A 23,653-nucleotide genomic window follows, 5' to 3' on the forward strand; every position below is an offset into this window, starting at 1 on the left:
AAATTTGAACTCATGCCTCTTTTTTTAAATTCTTTTCATCATCGCTACATAAATTCATAATTAAAAAATGTTTAAAGTGCATTATAAGATCAAATTTCATCTGAAATTTTTCATAATTTTTGCTTTCGTGAAATTAAAATCTACTAGACCCAGCGGTGGAAAACAATAAAATGAACAAAAATCGCTCAAATGTCAAATAAATCACCGACTAGTGAGTGGGTAACAAATTTTGTTTCTTCAAAATGAACATTATAACAACTTTTTTTAAGACCCTAAGAAAAATTTTCATTGAACAAATTCATTGCAAATTTCATCAAACTCTGTATGCCTTATGTATTCTTTTTATCTTTGGTTCCGAAATAAATTTTTATCTTACACAATTATAATATTTTTCAAAAACTGTTCAGTTTTTTTTGTTAAAAAGTTAAAAATGCTGTTAAAACGCTGCCTCACCTAATACTAGACAATTTATACAGAGTCACAAGACCATTTGAAAACTATGTTGGTTAACATACAAGATAATTATGTGCTCTACGGAATAATCGTGTTAAGGTTTGACAGCAAAAAAAAGTGACCGAGATATATCAGTTTTCAGGTATATTAATTGAACGCCTTTGCTTGTATTAGTTATAGATCTAGATTAGTTTAGGGAAAAATTTCATTTATGTTTATAAAGAAAATTTTCCGAAAAGTTTTGAAATCCTTAATAGTTTATCATATCGCATACCGTTACTTTAAAGGCTTTATTTTTACTACTTTTTTCACTTAAGCTATATGTTCTTTAGCTCGATTTATTTCACCCAAAAAAACTAGCTTTCAACAGGTTACATTCAAATGATCCTACCTGTTATATTTTTGTCTATTCTTATGTGACATCAGCTCTCACACATTAAAAAATGTGAACTATAGGCTTTACATGGTTACAAAACTTACTTTATATTTCTTGACTTGTTTCATGTTTATTTATATGGAAAATTGTGTCTTCTGATCTCCCAATTTAGTAAAACATTTGAAAAGCAATACTGTAAGCAAAGTTTTAAAGGTAAGGATGTAATATTTTATTCATAAATTGCTTTTAAGTCTTATCTTTTTTGCTATTTTAGAACGGGACTTAAAAGCATTTTTATATTATAGCATAATAATAATTACTAAATAATTATTATTTCACCACTGGACTGACATACTTCATCGCAAAACGGGGTGCGAAATCATAAATTTGACAGGAACTTCAGAAGGAATAGAACTCGAAAACAAATTCAAAGAGGGAAAGAAATTGTTTCTTGCCAAAAATTTACAGAGTTCGAGGCGAAGCATTTATTTTATAATCAAGGTAAAAAACGTAAGTAAAAATAAATCTTTTTGAATATGATATTAGGAGAACAAGGTCGAGAAAATCTTTCAAAAACTTTGTCCTGATGTTACATTTACTTTTTTGATCCTAATTGAAATGAAATTTTATAGTAATTTACTGTAAACTATTAGAATATTCTTTTTCAAAGGAGTTTGATTTGTAACTAGGGTGAAATCTAATGACAAATTTTACAAAAATATTTAATTTAAACTTTAAATGAATAAAGCAAACTGCTGCAAACTTATTCTAATTGTTACAATACCTTATGGTACTGCCTAAAGAAACTACAATAAACATGTTTATTCTAGTTTCTTTAAAACTGTTCTGGCAACTGCTCCAGCACTGGGACCTCCCGGTGAGCCATCGAGCAACAACTCATCCGAGTGGGAAACCTTCCATGCTGCGTCACTGGACTCGTTGTCCGAACACCTCACTCGATTATTGGCTGTGTTTGGTAAACGAGTCCAGTGACGCAGCCCACTGGAAGTTCCCAGAGCTGAACCAGTCGGGACACTGCCTTTTCCACAAATTTCACACTTCGATAGCCCTTATTAAACTGTAATGTTTAGAAAAATTACATTCTCTCCCTAAAATTTGAAAGCAGTTTTTATATTATTGTATAAAAGTATCAATACTCACCCAAACGTTGGTTTTAGAAAGTCATTATCTTCAACATACGGGCACTAATTAAAAGTCATGTATTTTTTCAACACTCAATTGACGCTTACTTTCTAACGCCACCAAATGTTTCTTAACTGTATTCTTTTCACTTTGACATACGCTGGGTTTAAGTGTGTTTTTCTTCATTTTTATCGCACATACGCGTTTTTATCAAAACAAATAATAAAATAAGGAATAGAAGCACCAAATTCGTAAAAAAAAAGATTTCAATCGCATTTCACGAGGACAAGCTATGTGCGTCGTGTTACAAAAAAAATGGATGAACTTCGTCAAAAGGAATATTTACTGGGAATGACATGTTAATAAGTTTACATGGGATGCCATGCTATTAAATTTAGTTGCAATGAAATGTAATGTTGCTCATCAAGCGTTTGAAAAAAAGAAATTTTACATGATTTTTCAAGAACAGCAAATTAAGTGAGAAAATTTGTAGCTTTACGTGTAATGTGAGATTACATTTGTTTATCATTGTAGATTTACAACACACAATGAAATTAATGTGAATGGAGTTTTACATGAAACAAGTTTTGAAATTACATGAATACCCCCGATTCCTTTCTACCCATGCTCTTACATGTAAAGTTACATGAATTTTCCCAACTATGAATATTTGTTTATGTTTTTTACATGTATTTTCGAGCAATTTTTGTGTTCGCGATAAAAAATTTAAAATTCCGTGCAACGTAACATTACATTTTTTTTTCTGTGTACATCATGTAACGCATTATTATAGGAATTATGTTCATCAATTTATGTCGTAAGACGGTATACTATGTAAATAAAATAAATAATGTAACGCATTAAATAACTCTTAATAAAAAATGGTTCTTAACAGCAGCATAGTGTTCGAAACTAAACTCGAAAGTACCAAAAACCTGATATTGCTTCAAAAAATGTGTGTTTCAGCCTTGAAAAACGATAAGTAGTGGCACCAACATTAAATTTTGCTTGTAGCTCATTTAAAAGTAAGCCAGACTTCAAATCTGGCATATTTTATCAAACAGAAAAACGGAAAGTGCTATCCTTTTTTTTTTTTTTTTATCCTCCACAAGTGCTATCCTCCACAAAAGTTGTAGGTATAAGAAAAAAATATGAGTATTATTGTCCGAAGGGAGTTATATTCTACGGAGTATATTTTCGAGCTGCATGCATCCCTTAAATCAAACCTGCTTCGTTCATTCCAGCTTTTGCTATGATCCACTAGATCATAAAAGTGGAAGGAGACTCTCCAGGATTTTCCATAAAACTAATGGACACCATGCCTTTTGGTAAAAATTTAAAAGCTTGAGGTTGAATTTACTCATGAATACAGACAAGTAAAACTGTCCGACATTCACACCCATTACACATTCTCAGCATAACAGCGAAGTTTGCTAAATTTCGGCAAAAAATTAAATGACGATTTTCGAAGTGTAATGTTCTTTTTTTAATTAGAGTGCAAAGAGATAAACGACTCGGAAACATTTTTATCGGTGGATGAAACCGATTTTGAAAGGTTAAAATTATCCACAAACTAAGAGAACATTTACCTACTTAAACACCAACAGAAACTACTAACATCAAAAATCGAAAGCACACTCAGCTCGGAAATCTGTGTTACGTTAACTGATGACAAAAGTAACGAAGAGATTGTCTTTCAAGGGCAAGTGGATGAATTTGAAGTCCTGAATATGGATACTCTAAATCAGTGGTTTGCAAAGTGGTCCCTACTGCCCCAGGGGGGCGTTGAGGGCCTACAAGGGGCGGTAGAAGGACTCAGAGTTGCAATCATTTGTTGCATTTGGAATCAATTTTTTTCCCAAATACCATTGGGGAGGCACGAGCTTCAGAATATTGAAGCAGGAAGGCGTCGCGTTGATTGAAAATGTTTGAAAACCACAGCTTTTAATGCGGAATTTATTGGATGCGGAAGTCACCAGACAAAAATGAAGTTAAAAGTTCTAATACCTATACCCAAAACGAAAGTGGTGTAAATTTTAAAGACGTAATGCTTGAAACGGTCATTAGTTTTCAAGTAAAACTTTTGGATTAATTCTAAAGAGTTAAAACATTATCGGTAGGGTGTCAAGAAAAATATTTAAAAACAATTTAAGTTTTATCCTTTGTATAGGAATTCGATTTAGACTTGGAAGGATTAAACATCAAGAAAAAAATTAAAGAAGGAAGAATTGAAAGCGTTTTCGGTCCATTGACCAATATTCTCTCAGAGTTTATAGCTTCGAAAGTGGATTAGTGAGTGAATTGACCAATAGTTCGATTACTCCATATAATTTAAGCTTTGTATGAAAAGATTACAAACATGTTGCATTTAAAGTAAAAATGTCTGTGATTGCAGTCTAAAAGTTAATTCGAATAATTTAGTTTAATCAACCACGATACAGTAGTGGGTTATTTATGATTGAAAACTTGTAGTAAGGACGTTCTGCTAGTTTTCAAAGAATTTATCTTTTAAGCGCCACATTGAACATCACGCAGAATAGGCCATCGCCATGTCGAAGCTCCCTGCCTGATTTTAATGAACTCGAGTATTCACCGGAAATCCGTACACAGCACTGCGTTCCATCCATCGTCGCCTTCATTAGTCTGGTCAGCTTCCCGGAAAAGCCGTTCTAGTTCATTTTCAAAAGATGTGTTTAGTTATTTCTTAAAGCAATTTAATAGTTCGTGATTTTTATGTCCATTGAAAGCTGTTCGTAACATCTTCCGAGATGTCTTTATTTGAACACCACGTTCTGTTCTTTTCTGGCAAACTTCCAGCATCGGATTAGGTACCCCTTAAATCGTGGGACCTTTTTATCTTCATCCGTTTATCATGATCCAAAAGTTTTCGGAATTTTTCTCCTCGGGTTGCAGCAGGGCCGTGCGGTGGACGCCCCGCTCCATTAAAGCAGATAATCAAGAGGGACACCATTCAATCAAGGGATAAAGGCAAAAAGTTTTTCTCTCCCCGGCAGCCTTCTCTACAGCATTGGAGCGTTTATTTGGTCAATGGTGAAGAAAAAGTTTTGTTTGAAATGGAGTCATCAAATGCAGAAAATGTTTCACTCGGTTGTTCTCTGTCCTGTCCGAAGGAATGGTGCATCTGGAATATGTCCTAAAATAAACGTTGTCGCGTGGTAAAAAATCCCAAAATCTAAACGTAATTTGTGTGCATTTTGACATGCTGGAGAAGATTGCGTTTGCAAAAATGGAGGTAGCTACGTACTGTTTAGTTTCTATCTTGAGAAAGAACCAAGATCAAGAAAAACTTCACCAATAACTGTGTTTAATAGGATCATTGAAACACAATTTAAGCTTTCCATTTAGCAGCACTTCGGTTTAGTCCTTTATTGTTAGAGATTTCATTCGGGTAAATTTTGCTTGTTTCTAGTACAAACATGATTTCGTTGAGAGTTATAAATTCTGTTTGTAATTATTTATCACCCAGTTTGATTCCGACCAAATGTAGCAACAAATAGAACAAAACTATCATGGAATGTCACATTCTAAACCAAATTCAAACTAAACCGAATCGAGTTGTTGCAGTTCCTTAGGGGAGAATGAGGATACTTGATCCATGGGGAAACATGATTCCTTCGCTAAATCTCAAAACAGGAATGTCTTACAAATAAGAAATGTTCTAGAAAAATGTGCCAAATAGAACAAAACAACAATGCTGTTATCTCAACAAATTTAAAAAAAAATTTTCGAGTTATTCAATTTTGTTTGAAAAGTTTAAAAAATGTGATTTGAAGTTCTATTTTTATTTCTTTAAAATGTTTCTCACATGAAAAAATATAATTAAAATTTTTATTCCAACATGTCAATCGTTAGATTTTAACATGAACTCCATAATACCATATCTTCAAAACAATAGTAAACTCTAAATTTTGTTAAGAAGAACTTTTCCAAAAATGTTTGTTATGGGTATAAATGATCCCTATAGTCCTAAAAGATATACATAATTCTCTACTGAATGGATCGTGATCATTCGTTATCATGAAATAACTGATATCTGTTCATAAACTAATGTTTGTCCAGTAATTATCTGTTGAAAAGGACTCAAAATACTGTTTTTATCTGAAAACTAGAAATTTGCGCCTTAAAGTATGCAATGAATATAGAGTAATAGAGAAAATTATAGAATTCTCTTTCTCTGATACTTGTGAACTGTGAAATGAGAAAAATATGGCAAAGAATAGTCAACGGACCTTTATCTTCGGATTTGACTGGATTTTTGCCTAGGGTCAGGGCACCCTGAATTAAGCATCAAGTATCCTTAAATAAAAGATCAAGTACCGTAAACTGGGGGAACATTGATCACTTTTTAAATTCATTTTCGAATATTTTGAAGGGTCCTTTTTTTGGAACACTAATTTTCTAAAAATTCTCACTGAGGTAAGGAGTATAAAGCATGATCATTGACAGCAGAGTATTCAAACGACATTAATGGCTAGAACTAAATGTTTGTTACAAAACCAGATTTCATGTTTCGGGGTAACTTTGATCACTATGATTTTAACGTATTTCAATATCTTTAAAATTATTGTTTTGATGCCAATTAGCACAGAAGGCTTAAAACATCAATAATAGTATATTTTTGTTTGGACTCAATTGAATTTTTCAAGGTTTTCTTTCAAAAACAAATATACTCAAAAGATGGACTATATTGCTGCATACATTTAGGGGCAAAAATTATAAATATTTCTCAATATTTTTTGGCCTCAAAACAAATTAAAATGTTACCTTCATGCAATTCCCTAAGTCCTTCCACTGTTCATATGTTCTTTTTTTGGAACTTAACCAATTGATAGAAGTTTTAGCCATTTATTCTATACAGGCTTTCTCCATTTTATTAATATATCCAAAAACTATCATATAATGACCATAAAAATAACTCTAAAACTATACCATTACAAAAGAAAAAAGATAAACTTTCATATAAAACAACCCATTTGTTTCATAATGCTATCATTTTATCAGGGGAGGTGCTTGTTTGTGAATTTTCGAAAAAACAGATGTTTCAAAATTTTAATACTACATTTTAAGTAGTATAAAAAGATCTCCAACAACAAACCAAATTCAGCCTTTATTTTTTAGTCTCACGGAAATGCTTCTAGTTATTCTACGAGTTGATGTATCTTTCTAATTTTTGGAGCATATAAACTTGAATGTGTAATGTCAGAAAATTTAAAAGACGGCGTGGTGCTAAATTTTCCCAAAAAGATATGATGAAAATAAGAAATGGGGATCAAGTATCCCCATTCACCCCTATGCATTGGGATGACTTTTGGAGAAACTCTTTTTTCTTCCATCTTCCGTGTGGTTAAGGGGGGGGGGGGGGGTAGGGTCTAACACTTTAAAAAAATCGAATTTTTTATTTTTTTTATTTTTTTATTGTAAAACATTTCAAGAATGTTGTGTCAAGTTTTCAAGTCAATTGAAGCAAAACTGTAGAAATTATAGGCCTTTATCTCCTCCTATCTAATACTGCATGAAAGCAAGAGCAGAAACTTCAAACGCGTTTTTCTCGAAAGCACATTTTTAAAGTCCGTGGACATCGTCATTTGAAAACTACTTATCCGATTCTTTTCAAATTTGGAACATATTTTCTACATATAAAATACCAGACCCCAACGTTTTTCTTTTTTATTTTTTTCACTTTGGGGAGATTTTACAGATAAAAAATGGCGGATTTTTTCTTGAAAAATCGTAGTTTTTACTTCAAACAGCCACAAAAATTTCATAAATTTTTTTTTAAGTTAAATAAAAACGTTGGGGTCCAGAAAAACATCTATTTAAAATATTTTGCTCTGATTTTTTGACTTCAGATGATTCTGTGCTGAGATACAGTGTCCATCGCAAATCCTGTTTTCTAAAAGGTATCCTCGAAAGTGCTCCGTCACCGGCTCATTTTTCAATATTTTGCTACGAAAAAAATACTAAATATTCTTTTAAATATGCTTTGTATAATGCAAAAAATTTGAAAACATTTGTTTGAACGATAGCTCTAGAAAAAAATCGTGAAAATGGTGTTGTTTTTTTACCCGTTAGACCCTACCCCCCCCCCCCCCCTTAAGTTTTGTGGATTTTGTACTGCTTAGTTCTGCATATAACTTGCTCCATTTGCTCGTTCTGTTTTACTTTTATAACACAACAAATTTAGGAAAATACGGTGGCTCGGTTCCCATTTAAAAAAGCTCAGATTGTGGCAGGATTTATTCACTTTATTTGTTAAATCCAACAAAAAACTCTTATTGATTATTATTTATACTTTTGCGTCCATCAACTTTTTTTTCGGCAAGTTTGGGTATTTAAATCATGTGCGGTTTTTTTGATGCCTGAAATACGGTTTTAGTTCAGCTGATGTAGTTTAATTTAAAAAAAACAAAACAGTATTTCAAATGGTTTTTTTCTTGATTTTTTTATTGAACCACTAATTCTGTGGTTTGACCAAATTTTTCCGGAATTTCGGATGAAAATTTTAGATGAAATTGCCCAGATAAGCTTGATCTGGATACGTCCAGGAAATATTCTGGCAACCTCAGTCTAACTATATGATGTTAGTCTTTATTTAGGAACATCACATTTCTGAAGTAGGGTAAATGTACCCGACCTTGGCACCTAAGGCATGGTTTACCCTTTTTTTCAACATTCCAACCTTCCTGTTGAGTGCACCATAGAACATCCTTCGAAGAATTTACTTGCTAACTTGCTTAGAGTTAAACAAAAATATGTTTTCTCAATGGAACTTTCATTATTGTGAGCAAAATGAACGCAAAGTACTCACTGCGGTGCTCCAATTACTTGGCCGCCGTACCAATTGTTTGCCGTTTCCATGATCCGATTCTTGGCCACCAGCAATGTGCAATAGATCTTTACCAACAATGCTCAATTGACAGTTAACAAAATCGTTGGCTATTCTGAATATAGGGCCACTGACAGAATGACGTCAGCTGAGCGTAAAGTTCTATGCGACGACACCGGGCTTCACTCATACAACAAAACTGCTTTTGAAAACATTGATGAAATTTGGTTGGAAGGGAAGCACAAAATAAGCTTTTATTTCAAAAAGTCGGAAGTCCAGAATTTTCGCAATTCTTTTTATTTTTATTTTTAAAACTTTAAACAAAGTGATGATTATAAACACCTCAGGTGTTTCAGAATATTTGTGTATGAACAAGAATCATTGGTTTATGGATGACAACCAAACCTTCATCAGGGGAACCGATTCAGAAACGAATTATGTTCACGAGTGGGTAACTTTCTCTTTTTTATGAGTATTAAATCCCTTTAATGAAATCTAAACTTAGATTAGTAAACTAACATGTTTTGTAAGCAAACTTTCTAAACTGAACACTTCAAAAAATTTCTCCAATATGTATACAGTTAGTAACTCATGAAGGACTGATAAAATCTGAATAAAGCCAATCAATCTAGGAAAAGTATTTCAGATGGCATGGGCTTATCTATGTAGAATAGCCCAGGTTTTCAACGTAAAGTTTAAAAAAATTGTTGGTGTGGTCCAAATGCCAGAATATTGATGTAAAATATCGGTATCTGGCCCGATTGATTCACATTCCTCGAAATTTTTCAAAGAGATTTCACAGTTCATCATTTTTGCGAAGTTTTTTGAGACAATTTTATCAAAATAAAAATCAAATACGACTTAACTGAAGTAATACTGAAAGGTTTGAGCCGTGTCAAATAAACGAATAATTTAAAAAAACGACTTGAACGTAGTTGTTGTGAAAGTGGTATTGTAACGTTGAATTGAAATATCTTATTTTGAACTTTACTGATCGATTAGGTTTTTCCAAATATTGGAAAAATTGCTTAGATTTTCTCAGTTTTTTATTGAGAATTTCCTTACTAGAATGATAACTGGACAAATTCATTAATGCTAAGCCTAACGACAAATTCATTTACGACATTTCTATGGTTCTGTGCATCATGATGTGTTGTCATTTATAAATCATTGTTTAAATTATTCCTTTTGAGTTTTATAGACCATAAGTTGATAGTAAAATACTCTAGGAGACTTGCGATTGCGACACATAGGGTTGTTTTCACTACCAAACAACTATCTTCATATTGTGGAGATTGGCTTCAAAAAGTAAGAAATTGAAAAATTCCTTGAATGGTATTTTGAAATTTTGCCCTTTTGAATTTGTTAGCCGAGATTATGAGCTTCTAGCAAGAGCCATCTCGAATGCCCGGGGCGTTGCGCAGTGGTTTGACACGCCAAATAGATGTTAGAATGTAAACCTTGCTAAAACATTTTTTTAATTTGACTCACATCTAATATTTAAGGAAAAATTGGAAAGAAAACGATATTTTCCTGAACTACCAACTTCTGTTTCCAAGAAAAAAATTAGAACAAAAATCCAAAAAATTAAATCTGAGTATATAGTTCCCAAGCAAAAGAAATCGATTCCAAAACTCAATAGATTATGTATTTTATATACTAAAGTCATGAATTTCCATCGATCTAACAGTTTTTAGATAAGAAAAACATCTTAAGTCTTGCGAGTTGGTTAATTTCACTTAGTTTTTGTTTTATTTCGAACCACTGTGTTCTGTAGGAGACCACGTGCTCGGATGACTGCAATGCAAATGCTGTTCGCACGCACACCAATGTACCTTCGATTCATGGTTCCCAAATAGCGATTTTTGCATTTTCAATGCTTGGATATGACTTTTAGTTAGTCGAATCTTTTATGTTCTCCAACTTATTTCGAAGCTTAAGTTGATAGAAACGGTCTTATCATACAACCCAATAAGTATGAAAACATTTGTGCGTAGTTTTAAACGAATTTTTAGGGAAAACATCAACCCAAAAATACCTCTTTAATGAACATGATTTTTTTCCAGCTTCCAACACTGGTGGTGTATTTCGATTGAAGTTGCATGCCAAGAAAAGGAACAAAATTAGTTTTAAATTTTTATTCAAAACCTGAATAAATATTCATTCTTTTGTCTTTCTAGTATTTTTAGATTTTTTGCCGAGTTAAACTGGAGGCATGAGTATTTATTGCAAGTTTTTCAAATGAATGTCCGCGTTTGAAATCGCATGTGAATTTAACAGTTGCACTAGAAAAGTGAGTTCATCTGATTTTCATTCGGTGATTTCGAACATAACTGCCTCGGATGCAGATCGAAAAAAATTAACTTCTTTAATGAAGTACAAACAATCGAAAATTTCGATATGCACAGATTTGAAACAGATTATTTTCTTCGCAATGAAAACATATTCAAATTTTTTTTAGCTCAATTTGGACCTGAAAAACATGAAAAGATACGTTGGCATGCCAAGAAAAGGACCATGCCAAAATAGGGCTCACTTACCCTAGGCCCTAACTAACATTTTCACATTACTGAACTGAACTAACTAACTGGTAACTGAATGAACCATTATCAGTGCGTGCGTATGAACCAATGTTTTAAAATGAATTAAAATTCGCTAATGGCTTGAATCCCGAGCCTCGGAGCTGCCGACAGACGGAACAGTCAAAGAACAGTGGTGGGAAATCAAGAATGCCTTTATCGCGACCAGTCATGGTACTCTCGGTAAAGTTTGTGGAAGAATAAATGAATGGATGTCGGATGAAACTTGAAGGATGGTCGATGATCGGAGAAAGGCAAAAGTCAGAATTGAGCAGGCATGTACCGGGTCAGCCAAAGCAGCCGCCCGCTTACGATATTTGATTCAATGTTGACACTGGATGATTGCACAAGAAAAATATAATAAACAAGTTATCGGGATGGAAATGATTATTTTCAACAAACCTCAAATCGTATTCGTCGATATTCGAAGAATTTTCCAGCACTGGTGGTAGACTATTTTCATCAGAAGTGGTTGAAGAAAAATCCTGATCGAAGAAATAAACCTCTTGCTGAGTTTGTAACATTGCAGCAAGCTTCACCACATTTTTTCCATTGTCCGTTGTAGCCGAGTACACATGCTTCAGGGGAATATCATATCTATACAAAACGCGCTGTACTTCTTGGAATAGGCTCTCAGCAGTGTTTGGTTCGAAGCCTTCTAGCTGCGCTAAAATTCTGACGACTATCGGTCCTTGGCTACAAAATGCGAATTGATTCGTATAATTGTTTGCCCCTTGCATGATGCCAGATCTGCTTGAATGTAGATCATTTTACCTCGCGTTTCGTTTTTCTAGTGTTCAAATAGTCTATTGGATACCACTGAAACATATCGCATAACTGTTTTTCTTCCAGTTGGAGGAAGGTTCATACCTTCTTCCAAAGGCTGAAGAACATTACGTACACAATCTTTGGAGAAAAAGGCAAGCGGTATGTTGCAATCCGCTACTCACCGAACCATACAGGCTGCATACTTATTGACATCTAAGGACACTTGAAACCGAGCTTGCTGCTGTGGCGGCTGATCGATTGGGATAAACGATTTGTCATCATTTTTCAAAACGCCGCATTTAATTGCTTCATCTTTATGTTTACCACTAAGATGTCGCACCAGGTTATATATTGTGTGACACAAAAAAGGTTTTGACCCTGCACCACACAAAGTACAAAAAATAACAACGATTTCTTCTCGACTGCTGTTTTGGATTTTTTCTACGAAAAATAACTGTCAAAGGTAGCCATTGTAGAAGCGCGTTTTTTCTCGTCAACTAACAAAAAGAAACTGTGTTAGCTCTCAGATTTTTTCTCTACACAATGCGCAATAGAATTTTTCGGAGAAGGGAATTCTCTTCATCAGCAAGCAGATGTGAATGCTCTCGCTCACTCTTATATTTTGACAATCGCACACTTCAGTGTCATTATCTCTCCCCACACCAAGATAGGTAGATCAAAAGGTATGACATTGCGCTTAACCTCAATCGACAAAGCCGTGTAAACACAGGGTCAAAAATAGTTATGAAATTTAGAACAATATGTATGGGATTTGAAACATAATTTCAATTTATGGAAGATTGAGGGGTCTTATTGTCCAAATAAGTAATCAGTCGTATTCTTTGAAATACGCTGTGAAGCAATTAGTAAAATTTATGATCAAAAGCTCTCTTTTTTTTGACTACGAGACAGTTTTTCTTTAGCAATTTAGCAGTATTTCAGCAAAATATTCGAATTTCGGAAAGCATTTTTTCATATGTAGTTTTAAAAATATGGTTAAAAAAAGACTTGTTACAATTTGTAATGAATGCTTCTGTATTTTAGACACTAAAAAATTAAAAAAAGTTTCAGTTATAAAGAATTCAGCAAAAAGCTATATTTTTAAACTCTATAAAAATCCACTTAGGAAACATGTTTTCCATTCGCAGAGCGCTTAATGCATTGTATATACTTTGGTGAACATTTCTATATTTTTTGCAGAATTTTAAAATCAGTAGTTTTATAAGAAAACTAATATTTAAACAAATTTCCATACATTTCTGTGAAATTTCTATAACTATTTTTCGGTTGGCCTACTAATACATATGCAAGCAACGGAGTAGTATACCTAAGGAATCTAGCTATCCTGTCCCCACACAGCTAGGGATGGACAACAGAAAAAAATTGCATTCTCTTTCACTGGACACGCAGATCCGAAGAAAAATGCCGACCATGGCGTAAAACGCCTTCAAGTAGGCAACGAATTTCAATTTCTTGGCCGATATCGCGGCAAATATGCCGGTAGATGATTTTTTCGAATTGAATAGTGGTGCACCTTTTAAGCTTAAAAAATACGACATTTGTTTTAATGCATTCTTATCCTAATTTGGGTGTCAGCAAATAAAAAGGATGAGTTTTCGTTTTGAAATTCGGGTTTTCTCAAAAGTAAACAGCATTCAAAGTTAAAGCGTAAAACACGTGGTCTTGAGCGCATTATGCTCCAATGTTGATATGATTGTTTAGTAAAAAATTGTGAGAACTTAGTCAAGTATAGCAAAATATTGACAGTTATCCGAAAGTGCATACGAAAAGCTGCAGTTTTATCAGACTGCACAGTCTGGTTCAACATGAATCGTTAATAGTGTTGGCCAAGAAAAACTACAAGTTTTTAACAGATTTGAATAATTCATCTTTTTTTTCTAATTATTGACACTTTACCCCGTTTGTGGCATTCGTGTTTCCTAGGATTAGATCTTCTGTTTCCTAGGATTAGAGCCATTAAAGTTAAAATGTTCACTTAAGAAATAATAGAAAAGATTATTTGCCACAATATAAATGAAGACAAACATCATTCGAAGCCATAGATAAGGATATTTTTGAAAAATAATAAAATAGGTAATCTTACCCCGCTGATGCGTCTAATAGAGATTTCCCCTAAATAATATTGTGAAAAAACTAACCTAGGAACATAGCAAACGAATAGAATAAAAAAAATCCTCCCGAAGCTATCCAAATTTCAAGCCCAATAGCTTGTGAATTTAACGCAACACGGAGCGTAATCCTTTTTAAATCACGTAATTGTCCGTCAACAGCAGGACTTCCGTTTGTTTCCGTAATCTAGTCTTTAATTTGATGTTCCTGACGTGACGGAGCGTAATGAAAAGCTCAACTTCCTCGCTGAGCAAACAACAATCTGAATGTGCTTGTGTGTCTGATGGTTTGTATGGATACAGGCTAGGCAGAGCTGCCGCTTTTACTGCATGAAAGCAGATAAATGTTGAGCTGATGAGGCATTAGATTTCGAAGCAGTAATGAAATTGAATTTCGAATCACCAATCAAATGTCAATTAAACTAATCAAACGAGAGAAACCTACGGCAAGATGTCTCTTGCACCTGCTTCTGGAATTTCAACGATGTGTATCTGTGTATATCTTACTAAGGAAAGCTATTAGATGTGATACTTCGCTTCCGATTATTTTCAAAACAATCAATGAATTTATTTATTTATTTAGATCCTAGGCTTCAGCTCGTTATCTTATTATAGAGTATAATTAATATGATGATCAACAGGACAGGATTGATGAATATCAATTATCACTGCCTACTTCTAATTTTAATTTGTTCTCTGGCCATATTTAATTTGATAATATCAACGTCAAGCATTATAAAGTGCCATGATTCAGTACATTGGCTCATTCCTAGCATAATTTTGAAGTCGATAAGCTAACTGAAATGGCCTTACGCTACGCAAACTACTACGGTCTTGGTTATAACACATTTGAGATGTTAAATACGGTGAATAATATTTTCCACTGGTCAGATCTTTTAAAAACAGTGCGTCAATTGATTTTCTGAGGGTTTCCAGGGAGTCCAATCCTACCAGCATGCAAAACACTCGATACTCCGGCATTTCTGCTTGCCATCCCAGGAACTTCTGTTAATCTCTCTTTAATCTGTTGATATGAATGTTAATCGGGCCATAGACTACACAAATTGGCCTGTACAAATTCGATGATTCTGCGTCGATTGTTTGATCTATGCTCGCCCACACACTATACAAACATATTTCACGCGAACACAAATGATTGCTGGCGAAAACAGCAACAGCAACAAAAAAAACCATCTCCACCCTGGCTGGGAAAATGTTTTGTACAAAATATTTCGATCCCGACCGATTTTACACCAACCGTTTGGGCGCTCATTCAAGCAGTGCCATACACTATGCAAATCGTGCTCACAGCGACAAAATTTCATCGAATTTCATCGCATTTGTACAAATGTTGTGTAGTCTATGACCCGCTTTATAGTATGGACGTTTGCCTTACGTTCATATTGCGTTCTTTCGATCAAGTCGAATCCATTGTAGGCAAGTACCGTTTTTTCCATTTTTACACAGCGCCAACAGAAGGACGTCTATGTTGATCACATCGGCCACATGTCGGTGTACAAAGCATCGACTTGTATACCTCCCATCATCCATTGTGAGACTTTTAAGACAAACTCCGTTGGATTCGTCACGGTTGATCGCCTTTTAAGTAATCCATGTTGAACATCTCAAATTTGGGATTCTATCCACGGGTACATCTGGTCATACACAGTGCTTTTGAAAAGCTTGGGTATAGCTGAAAGGATTGCTAAACCACGATAGTTTTCGACGGAGATCCTAGAACTACTCTTGTGTATGGGCACTATATGTGAAATCTTCCAAAAATTTTGCGTCTCACATCTGTCATTGAAATTGTAAGATTAGGAAAAGTTTCGGCTGGCAGAAGAGATTCCTGACTTGTTCCTAAAGAATCCATAATATACACACTGCGCCAATACTATAGGGGGACAAATTGAAATTCGCGAACGAATTTCGCGTCACGAGAAAAGCCTCATTAACGGACGTCACATCTAAAGGATTATGACGTCATCACCAAGCCAAAATAAAAAAAGACAAAAGAGAAGAAAACACGGAAGGCAGAATGGGCTCATCGGTCGACTTGGTTTCATTCTCTGTTTATCGTCGAACTGAACTGACGTTTGCTGCGCTTCGATCAGAATTTAGACCCCACCAGTGGTAATTCAACTCAGATATCAATTTGTAGGCATTGGGCTTCAATGGCAGGGATTCGCATTCTACATGTCATTGCATGTCGCCTTGTCAGGATATGATGCATTGCCTGATCAAATAGTCGAATTATGTTGCATGATCGAATTATGTAACATGGTCCGATTATGTTGCATGGTTTGATTATGTCACATGATAGATTGTGTTGCAAGGTCGGAGTATGTCACATGGTCTGATTAAGTTGCATGATTGGATTATGTCATATGGTCCAATGCATGATCGGATTATGTCACATGGTCGATTATGTTGCATGGTCGGATTATGTCAAATGGTCGGATTATGTTACATGGTCGATTATGTTGCATGTTCTGATTGTCACATGGTCGATTATGTCGTATGATCGGATTATGTTCCATGGTCTGATTACGTTCCATGGTCTGATTACGTCACAAGAACTGGTTATAATCGCAGACACCAGATACCCAGACTGACCACTGAAGGCTGATTTTGGCGCTTGTTCCGCAGCGCTATCTACGGGTTGTCGTGAAACTAACGGCCACATACACAAAAGGAAAAATCTCGAAATATCACACACACATTTGCATTGTGCTATTTGTTTTTTTACATCTAGCGACAGGGTTGGTCGGCTCTTCTCAAACAACAAAGAGCCGGGAGAAACCAACACTGTTTTCAGTTCGGCTTCCGAGTGTAATCCTCTTTCGCTGATCGTGCTCCACTCGTTACCCGAGTTTACACGAGCTGTAAGTGACTCGGACGGCAAGTGTGAGAGCATTTGCATCCGAGTGGGAGAAAGAGAATTCTAAACAAAGAGCGCCCTGTCATACACCTCAGAGTAAAAAAGGAAAAAAATATTTACAATATTTATAAATATTGTGTGGTGGGACCACACAACGTAGAAAAAATATAAACAATTTCTACTCCGCTACCATGCCTACTGCTGTTAGCTGTTTTGAATTTTTTTTTTTCAAAAGGTATAGCGTTCGAAGAAGAGGTGACAGGTGGTTTCATAAAAAAATTAGGACACCGCGAAGAACAAAAACCAGGATTTTTCAGGACCCCAGTAGATTGGTGGAAATGAAATGCAGCTCTTCTTAGATTGCATAAATTAAGGCGAAATAGCGGTGCAGTATACGCCTTAATTTATGCAGCAGAAGAGATATAAAGTTAGGTGGCTTTTAGTTTATACCGAAAAACACCGCTCAAATATCATCTGAACCGAAGATTACCATTGGTTTAAGAGGTTAAACTGTTTTTATTGCAAAATCAATTGCTATTAAGATCAGGACGGCTTCTAGAAAATCAGGACACCGCTGGGAGCTTTGATTCGGAAAGTAGCATCTTTTCTCGTGAACGTACCAAGAATAAACTGAGTTAGCTCTCGAATTCTCCTCAGCACATTGCGCAACAGATTTTTCCGGAGAGGGAATTCTCTTCATCAGCGGATATGAATGCTCTCGCTCACTCTTATGTGTTGACAATCTCACTCTTTATTTCAGTGCGATTTATCTCTCCCCGCACCGATTGGGGGAGCAAACGAAAAAAATTGCACTCTCTTTCACTGGACAAGCCGATCTGAGGAGTTTTGCCACCCATGTCTAGCGATGAACACGGTCGTTTTTGATTACCTACTTTTGATAAAAAAAAATTACACAATATATTTCGAAAACCACTGAAGAACCGTTTTTGAATTGGAGCGCATTAACCAAATGTGGTTAGAATTCAACCATAAAGCTTATTGTAAATACATCGACTTCGACAGAAATGAAAATTGAATGACAACTTGAGATCTTCTGCACCACTTCCTTATTGCATTGTGGTTGAAAAATAACCATTTTATGACATCTTTGGCTTCATGTGTGAAGATCACTTTCAACTGTAGGATTTCGTTAACCCCGAAACCTCCGCCAAGGGTAAGTTCAAGTTTCCAAAGTAGAAAAATATTGTGACAACCCAATTATTTGTAAATAGTTATGAAACGATCTAGGACTTGTTGAGAAAACGATAAATGACATCGTAAAAACATTCCACTGATTGTATATTGCAAAACTACAGTATATTGAATGTGGCTTTAAATTATATTACTGTTTAGAACTGGTAAATCAGTTGAATGGACGAAATTGGATGGAAATTTTGTTGAATAATCATTTCTGTTAGAGTTTCTCAAAACCCTTCGCCTAGCCGAATTGCCGCATTTATAGAGGTTTACAAAAACTGGATAAATCAAATGTAGAGGTAATATTTACAAAATTTGTAAAGCAATGTTTTGTTAGCAGAAGAAGCTTAATGAAATTCGCAACAACGAAATATACCATTAAGTCATCATCTATAACAAAAAACCTGTGTCAGATTTTTATTTACTTTTTTCTCCAATAAATCCTAAAACTTCCCGTTCTATGAAAAATTTAGTCACATTCGAGAAATGTCCTCTTTTCAAAATATCTAACTAAACTTGGATATCAAACTAGCCCTTTTACCGCCCACTGGAAGAGGCAGTTGTGGAAAAGATATTTTTAGCTTTGAGATGATACATTTTCCTGCAAATTTAATACAATTTCATATGACATTCATATGATTCTTGACAAACAATCTCAATTATCCGAGTCTGTTTAGTAAGAATAGCTTAGCTTTTCCTGTTCTGTTGTTAAGTTATTTTTTCATTATTATTTTTTTGGTTAAATTTCGAACCATTTTTTGAATATCGCACGTGTAATTGATTTTATCCATGGGTAAAATAAAACAAACGGGAATTCGTCACATCAAAATCAAAACATTAAATGAATTCACTCACACAGACATACGATATTTGACATTCCATAAAACGACAAGAAAATAAAAATAACTTTCGTTTGCATCAAGATAGAACTGTTCTTTTACCATTCAAAATTCGTTTTGGTGGTGTGGAAAGGCATTGAAATCGATGTATTTAGTTCGTAGTGTTTCGTTGGCATCGGTCAAGGAACATTAAAATGACCCTTATTCAAAATTACTTTCGAAATATGGTTTTAACAAAACTTTGAATCAAAGAATTTGGTTGAATGTCAAAGGTGAAAAATGTAGGAAGCAATTTGAAACATACATTTTGAAATATTCCAAATTCAGTGCAGTTTTTCAACAATTTTTTTTTTTTTTTTGAATAAAAGATTTTTAAGTTGACATTTCTCACGCGCACTTACTCTCGTGTACGGATTAAGATGGGGAAAAAAGTCTTAAAACATGGTCGCTTTTAAGGTAAATTTCCCAGTCCAGTCCAGAATTATACCAAAATCTCGCGTGAGCTTTCATTACGTCGTATGAAACAAAATGTTAACAAACAGTTTTATTACGAAAAAAAAATTGACTTAAACTAGTAGCAACTTCTTTCCATTTAGAATATTTGTAGCCTGGACAACATATTCTATATGTGAAATACAAATTTTAAAGTTGTTTTGATAACTTTTGAAGCAATCTCTGTGAATTTTCAAGATGTTTCATACGACGTAATGAAAGCTCACGCGAGATGGTCATTACAGTTGTTTTTTGATATTTCTCACGCACATTTGAGCAGGGAAAATACCCGGTCGACAAACACGGTCGTTTTTGAGGTTATTTTTCCAAAAATTTATAAGTTTTAGTAAAACTAGCAGCATTATGTCACGAACACTTCCAGCGGCAAATAGGATTAAAGATCTTATCAATACATTCATCACATTTAAATATTTTTCAATATGTGTCAATAACTTATTTCACTCCTCAAACCTATCAAGGTACGAGCCAAGAAAGAGTTAAGATAAATTAGAATTCAAGTTTTTCAAGGAGTTATATATAGTTTTTCTTTTTGGACGCAGTCAACCTTTCAGATTAAGACGAGCAATTCCGAACTCAATGAATTATTTATAACAGACATTATAATTTTCATACTGTTAATCAGCCGGATAAATTAATTTTGAAATCAAAACTGAATCTCAAAATTAATTGGCTCTGAACTAAGGACCGCTATAACGTTGGGTTTTTCATCTCAATCGACCAACAGTCATTGTTTGTATACCATTCATCTCTTATTATGATACAGTAAATTAAAGTAAACAATTAACATTGAAGACAAAAACGATAATGAAAATATTTGGGATAGGATTTCAAATACTAATAGGTTTTCTTTGGCTTGTTAATTATCAAGTGTAATTTTTTTTTCTTGATGAAGCACAGTAGTTTCACGATGCCATCTGAATCGGACTACTCTATCAGCATTTTCTACCAGAACACGGGTGGCGTCAATACCTGCTTGATCGATTATCTGCTTGCTACTTCGTGCTGCTGCTACGATATCATTGCCTTTACCGAAACATGGCTTAATGACCGTACCCTCTCCAGTCAGATTGTTGGCCCAGATTATACAGTGTTTCGTTGCGACCGTAGCCCCCTCAACAGCAAAAAATCTACTGGCGGTGGAGTGTTACTTGCCGTTAGATCTAAACTCCCGGCTGTGCTTATCGAAGACGTTTCTTGGGACTGGCGACCTGGTTTTAGCAGAGTCCTTTTCGCATTGCCTGTCTAAAGTCAGCTCCTTTTGCTCTCCTGAGGATGACATACTTATCTTTGGCGACTTCAACATGCCCGGTCTAAAATGGTGCTCCTCTCGAAGTGGCTTTCTGTTTCCAGATCCTGTGCACTCTTCGTTCTCGGCATCTTCTAGCATATACTTAGACGCCCTGAGTACAGCGACTCTACGTCAGACAAATAATATCGAGAATGAAAACGAACGTATGCTCGACCTCTGTTTCGTTAACGAAGGTTTCTGGATTCCGACGATTGACTTAGCTCCCGCTCCTCTTGTCAAAGCTGTTCCACATCACCCAGCCTTAGTGGTCTCTTTCGCTGCTGCAAGGAGATATGCTCCAGTGAAGAAAACGGCATCCTTCTATCAAGATTTCAAGAACGTGGATTTCGAAACTATATCTCTCGTTCTTGAGTCCATCGAATGGGAAGTTGAGCTCGATCCTTCTGATCCAAATGCAGCTGCTGAGACTTTTTCGAACATTCTTAACTACGTTATTGATCGCCATGTTCCGAAACGTATGGTAGCTACTGATCTACGGGCTCCCTGGGTCACTAAAGAACTGCGGCGACTGAAGACGGCCAAGAAACGTGCACTCCGAAACTACAACAAGCACAAATCCCCTTACACTAAGGGAGAATACCGCAAACTAAACTCTGCTTATAAAAAAGTCAGTAAGCTTAGCTACTTGAATTATCTAAATCGGTTACAAAGGAATTTCAAGACCAGTCCGAAATCTTTTTGGAAGCACGTAAAAAAACAACGGAAAGAACCAGGGCTTCCGTCCTACATGTTCCTCGACAGCGACACAGCAATTCTGATCCAGAAATTGGTCGACGATGCAGCCATCCTAAAAGCGACAGCTAAGCTAAAAAAAATCATCTTCTACGGGCCCGGACGGTATACCAGCTACCTTTCTGAAGCGTTTTATGCCATCTTTGCTGACACCTATCAGGCATATCTTTCAATCATCGCTGGACGGCGGAATCTTTCCTTCATTGTGGAAAGAAGCTCACATGTTTCCTGTCCACAAAAAGGGAGATAAGAGAGACGTGAGCAACTATCGTGGAATCTCCGCTCTATGCGCGATCGCCAAATTGTTTGAACTAGTTGTTTTGGATCCCATCTTCTCATTTTGCAAGCATCACTTCTCCAACGATCAGCACGGGTTCATGCCTAAAAGATCCACGACTACAAACCTACTGAGCTTTACATCGTTCGTGCAGGACAGCTTTGCCAAGAAAAGTCAAACAGACGCCATTTACACAGATCTCTCTGCTGCGTTCGATAAGGTGAACCACGAAATTGCAATCGCAAAGCTCGAACGTTTGAGCTTCTGTGGTTCCCTGCTGGATTGGTTCCGGAGTTACTTAATGGGACGAAAGTTATCCGTTCGTACTGGTGAATCCTTTTCTAGGCAGTTCGTTGCTTCTTCAGGAGTGCCTCAAGGAAGTCATTTGGGACCGATCATTTTCGTGATCTATTTTAATGATGTACTCTCGCTCCTCGGTGGCACAAAGCTCGCTTATGCCGATGACCTGAAACTTTTTCACACTATAAACGGCCAAGACGACATCAACTTCCTCCAACAGCAATTCACCGCTTTTGCTCACTGGTGCGATATCAACTGCTTGCCCTTGAACGGCAGTAAATGCTCGGTAATATCGTTTACCCGTAAGCGGCATCCTCTTCATGCAGAGTACATCCTCGGAGACCAAACCATCATCCGGGTGGACCATATCAACGATCTGGGCGTTATTCTCGACCGAAGGCTGGAGTTCAAGATTCATACGAACTATGTTGTCGACAAAGCTTCTCGAAGCCTTGGATTCTTGTTTCGTATGGCCAAAGATTTCAAAGACGTATACTGCCTGAAAAGTCTTTATTGTTGCATAGTTCGTTCTATTCTCGAGTACGCTTCAGCTGTTTGGTGCCCTTTCTACCAGAACGGAGCTGAAAGAATCGAGGCTATAGTTTTACAATACTAAAAATTACAGAACAGTCGATAGTAAAAATTTGCCATTCCAATAATTTTTTTCCGATTATGAATTACCGGGTTCATGATTTCCGCTTACTGTGTTCTAATGAACCGAAAGTCAAAGCTAATTATCCTACACATACTTTTATTGTTTCAAGTCTATGTCTTAGACGGTCATTGAAAATCAATTGCCCAAATCAAATCCTGTTTTCCAAGCCATCGTCACAACAAGTACTAATGAGCTCGGTGATGTTCTTGCATAATTTGATCAATATTCTTCGACTTGGCCTGAGTCTTATCAATCTTTAGGTAAATTGCATCACGCCCCCACAAAGGTTCTGCTTTCCATCGACACTGACCGATCCCGAGATGAGCTCAAAATTGGTTTGTAAAATTATAAAAACAGGACCTTGAGGCAGAAATCCTCATCAGAATCCGGTCGAATTCCTTTTGCTTTGATGCGGTGCTGGTTCCGAAACGGAGTATTTGGAGTCAAAAAACATTTCGATATTTAACAACGCATTCAGTTTGAAATAAATGTTTTTTTGGGTACAACATTTTCGGAATCAAGAAATACCCACTGTTTTAAGAATCCAATTACGAGTTTATGATCCTTTTTTTACAGGGAATGAGAAGGTAATTTATAAGAGCGATTTGTTAAGTTACGCATTGACCCCCGATACCCACAGGCCCGAATTTGAACC

At 35.6% G+C, this 23,653-nt stretch overlaps 1 protein-coding gene across 5 annotated transcripts in view; it reads right to left on the reverse strand.

Annotated features, from left to right (window-relative positions):
• The window catches only part of LOC129740071 (octopamine receptor beta-3R-like), a 422,031-nt gene that overhangs the window by 75,877 nt on the left and 322,501 nt on the right, over window positions 1–23,653 (reverse strand). The gene's annotated exons all lie outside the window — the stretch shown is intronic.

This window comes from Uranotaenia lowii, chromosome 1 (assembly GCF_029784155.1).
Source record: "Uranotaenia lowii strain MFRU-FL chromosome 1, ASM2978415v1, whole genome shotgun sequence".
In the NCBI taxonomy this organism is placed as follows: Eukaryota; Metazoa; Arthropoda; class Insecta; order Diptera; family Culicidae; genus Uranotaenia; species Uranotaenia lowii.